Genomic DNA, 5,000 nt, shown 5'->3' on the forward strand with positions numbered 1-5,000 from the left:
GACAAATACAAAGCATACACACACACACCGCGCGTGTGCCCTTGCTCTGGTGCTAGAGAAATCGAGTGCTCGAGCTGGCCGGAACGGGACGCCCCGCTCCGGAGCTTCACAATCGGACCACTGCGGTAGCGACCAGTGGGACGTCTCGGCCTCACACGAACAGCACAGAGATCAGCACACAGGAGACGGCGCACAACGAGTAATCTACCTAGCACGCCGCCGACCAAGTGGCCAAACTCTCGAGAGGAATGTCCGTCTGACACAAGGGACAGAAACGGGAGGTAACCGCTGAGCCTGAAACACCAGCAAATAAATGCTAGCCCGCCTGGGCCCTCCAACGTCGGACAGTCCTCGCCGTATCGATCGAGTGACCTGGGCACGCACTTTTTTTTTCCTTTCACACAGTGTGGGGTTGGCGGCGGCGGGGGGGGGGGAGAAAGCATGCAACTTGGTTGACGTCGCCTGGTCAACTCGCATCGGTTTTCCGTCCCCATGACTGTAAGGAGCAACCGCGACCAGCGTAGCCAAACAGGTCGACCAAAGCTTTCGGCGCTCGCACGGAGAGGTGATGCCAGCCGGCGTGCGTCGCCTAACTTGGACAAAATTCTGGGCACGCACTTTTCGTTTGAGAATAGGACATACATGTAGTGCAACCCAAGGAAACCAGGCGACGCCGCCACAATCTGCGCCTGACAGACAAAGATAACCGTTCACAAGGAGCCTTGTTATTTCGCACCAAGTCTTTTGCGGGCATAGTTTCTTTCTTTGACATGTATATCTGTATGAAGGTCGGCTTTGCTCTGCCATCGCAGCCTCCCTTCTTTGCTTTTCTCACTGTACCAACAGACATGTCATAGACTTTGGTTTTTTTTTCATTAATTCTTTTCCTGTGGGTGTGGTGTGCCTCCGCACCCCCCAATCTGTTCCAAGGCCTTGTTTTCTCTCGCTCGCCAAAACACTTTGTCTGTTTTCACAGCCAGTCTACCGGCCTAGACCCAACTGTGCGATATTTCAGAGCCGGCAACAGAGCATGGAAAGTCCGCCAGATTTACCCTTAAATGCTCATAAATGACTTCCAGGCACTCTTCGGAAGGTCTTTTATTTCAAAAGAAGGTCCTTCCTTGAGGGAGCACTTCTTCGGCCACTTTGCAAGTGCAACCGCTGCCAGCAAAAGTTCTGAAAATCGAGTTCCCGAAAATCTCCGGGTACCCCGCCAACCCCCAGCCACCCGAATCGCAAGTGTCAATTCGGCGGGTTGCCTGCCGGTAGTCCTTCCGAAAATGAGGCGCCAAATCGCCGCAACGGCCATTTTTCATTTCGGCATCGGGACTTCCGACGGCAACTGATTAACTAGCCCGGGGACTAGAGCGGCAGCAAATGCAACGTGCCCTCTTGGCGGGAGCAACTTGACCGCCCCCGTGGGGAAAGGTCAACTCGGGGCCCGGGAAAGTCGCCGAGTCCGACCCCATACACTTCCATGAGTTGGGGGTTTTGGCCTTCCCGGCCCAAGGCTCGCCTTATTTCGGCCTGCACTTTCGGAAAAGGGTGCATTCCTTTTGGTTAATGATTTCACCAGCCCGGGTCTTAGCCTCTGCCCCGACGGCTAAGTCTTTTGGTTAATGATTTCCTGCGGCTGGGACTACCCTTTCCCCCCGCCCTGCAGGCACCCGGGTCGGGAGGCCGTCGGGGGCACTTTCCGGGGCAAATCCGGACCCTTACGCACGGGAGAGTGCGCCCCCCGCCTCGGCCGGGGGTCAGGCTGCCGCCTATTAAGCCCGACAGAAAACCCGAAAAATGGACGAAAATGGGAAAAAATCCCCATCCGAAAAAGGCTTAAAAGTCGGTTGGGCGGCAGCTAGGGTCGGTCTCTGCAGACCTGGAGGCTCGGGTGGACTCTTGGAATAAACGTCCAAGTCCCGACTTGCCACCTCCTACTACTGTGCAGATACCCCGCCAACCCCCAGCCACCCGAATGACAAGCGTCCGATCAGCGGGACGAATTTGACAACTCTGGCCGGACCTCTGGAACTCCATCCCGGGTAACCGGGGCAAATTTTTCCGCTTGATCGCCCTTCCACTGGTTAACCATTTGCCCTTTCGGACTTAGTCTCTGGACATTATTCGACGGATTTTCTGGTTAACCATTTGCCCTTTCGGACTTAGTCTCTGGGCATTATTTTCGACTTTTTGGTTAATGATTTCACACTTTTTACTTACTTTTGCGCTTTTTGGTTAATGATTACTCTGCTTACTGGTTAATTATTTGCCCTTTCGGACTTAGTCTCTGGACATTATTTTCGAGTTTTTGGTTAATGATTTCACACTTTTAACATATTTTTGCGCTTTTTGGTTAATGATTACTCTGCTTACTGGTTAACCATTTGCCCTTTCGGACTTAGTCTCTGCACATTATTTTCGACTTTTTGGTTAATGATTTCACACTTTTAACATATTTTTGCGCTTTTTGGTTAATGATTTCATACTTTTTACTTACTTTTGCGCCTTTTGGTTAATGATTACTCTGCTTACTGGTTAACCATTTGCCCTTTCGGACTTAGTCTCTGGACATTATTTTCGAGTTTTTGGTTAATGATTTCACACTTTTTACTTACTTTTGCGATTTTTGGTTAATGATTACTCTGCTTACTGGTTAACCATTTGCCCTTTCGGACTTAGTCTCTGGACATTGTTTTCGACATTTTGGTTAATGATTTCACACTTTTAACTTAATTTTGCGATTTTTGGTTAATGATTACTCTGCTTACTGGTTAACCATTTGCCCTTTCGGACTTAGTCTCTGGACATTGTTTTCGACATTTTGGTTAATGATTTCACACTTTTAACTTAATTTTGTGCTTTTTGGTTAATGATTTCATACTTTTTACTTACTTTTGCGATTTTTGGTTAATGATTACTCTGCTTACTGGTTAACCATTTGCCCTTTCGGACTTAGTCTCTGGACATTGTTTTCGACATTTTGGTTAATGATTTCACACTTTTAACTTAATTTTGTGCTTTTTGGTTAATGATTTCATACTTTTTACTTACTTTTGCGATTTTTGGTTAATGATTACTCTGCTTACTGGTTAACCATTTGCCCTTTCGGACTTAGTCTCTGGACATTATTTTTGGGTTTTTGGTTAATGATTTCACACTTTTTACTTACTTTTGCCCTTTTTGGTTACTGATTACTCTGCTTACTGGTTAACCATTTGCCCTTTCGGACTTAGTCTCTGGACATTATTTTCGAGTTTTTGGTTAATGATTTCACACTTTTAACATATTTTTGCGCTTTTTGGTTAATGATTACTCTGCTTACTGGTTAATTATTTGCCCTTTCGGACTTAGTCTCTGCACATTATTTTCGAGTTTTTGGTTAATGATTTCACACTTTTAACATATTTTTGCGCTTTTTGGTTACTGATTTCATACTTTTTACTTACTTTTGCGCCTTTTGGTTAATGATTACTCTGCTTACTGGTTAACCATTTGCCCTTTCGGACTTAGTCTCTGGACATTATTTTCGAGTTTTTGGTTAATGATTTCACACTTTTTACTTACTTTTGCGATTTTTGGTTAATGATTACTCTGCTTACTGGTTAACCATTTGCCCTTTCGGACTTAGTCTCTGGACATTATTTTCGGGTTTTTGGTTAATGATTTCACACTTTTTACTTACTTTTGCGATTTTTGGTTAATGATTACTCTGCTTACTGGTTAACCATTTGCCCTTTCGGACTTAGTCTCTGGAGATTATTTTCGAGTTTTTGGTTAATGATTTCACACTTTTTACTTACTTTTGCGATTTTTGGTTAATGATTACTCTGCTTACTGGTTAACCATTTGCCCTTTTGGACTTAGTCTCTGGACATTATTTTCGGGTTTTTGGTTAATGATTTCACACTTTTTACTTACTTTTGCGATTTTTGGTTAATGATGACTCTGCTTACTGGTTAACCATTTGCCCTTTCGCACTTAGTCTCTGGAGATTATTTTCGACTTTTTGGTTAATGATTTCACACTTTTAACTTAATTTTGTGCTTTTTGGTTAATGATTTCATACTTTTTACTTACTTTTGCCCTTTTTGGTTAATGATTACTCTGCTTACTGGTTAACCATTTGCCCTTTCGGACTTGGTCTCTGGACATTATTTTCGAGTTTTTGGTTAATGATTTCACACTTTTTACTTACTTTTGCGATTTTTGGTTAATGATTACTCTGCTTACTGGTTAATTATTTGCCCTTTCGGACTTAGTCTCTGCACATTATTTTCGAGTTTTTGGTTAATGATTTCACACTTTTAACATATTTTTGCGCTTTTTGGTTACTGATTTCATACTTTTTACTTACTTTTGCGCCTTTTGGTTAATGATTACTCTGCTTACTGGTTAACCATTTGCCCTTTCGGACTTAGTCTCTGCACATTATTTTCGACTTTTTGGTTAATGATTTCACACTTTTAACATATTTTTGCGCTTTTTGGTTAATGATTTCATACTTTTTACTTACTTTTGCGCCTTTTGGTTAATGATTACTCTGCTTACTGGTTAACCATTTGCCCTTTCGGACTTAGTCTCTGGACATTGTTTTCGACATTTTGGTTAATGATTTCACACTTTTAACTTAATTTTGTGCTTTTTGGTTAATGATTTCATACTTTTTACTTACTTTTGCCCTTTTTGGTTAATGATTACTCTGCTTACTGGTTAACCATTTGCCCTTTCGGACTTAGTCTCTGGAGATTATTTTCGAGTTTTTGGTTAATGATTTCACACTTTTTACTTACTTTTGCGATTTTTGGTTAATGATTTCACACTTTTTACTTACTTTTGCGATTTTTGGTTAATGATGACTCTGCTTACTGGTTAACCATTTGCCCTTTCGGACTTAGTCTCTGCACATTATTTTCGAGTTTTTGGTTAATGATTTCACACTTTTTACTTACTTTTGCGATTTTTGGTTAATGATTTCATACTTTTTACTTACTTTTGCGATTTTT

This window comes from Heterodontus francisci, unplaced genomic scaffold (assembly GCF_036365525.1).
Source record: "Heterodontus francisci isolate sHetFra1 unplaced genomic scaffold, sHetFra1.hap1 HAP1_SCAFFOLD_1857, whole genome shotgun sequence".
Lineage (NCBI taxonomy): Eukaryota > Metazoa > Chordata > Chondrichthyes > Heterodontiformes > Heterodontidae > Heterodontus > Heterodontus francisci.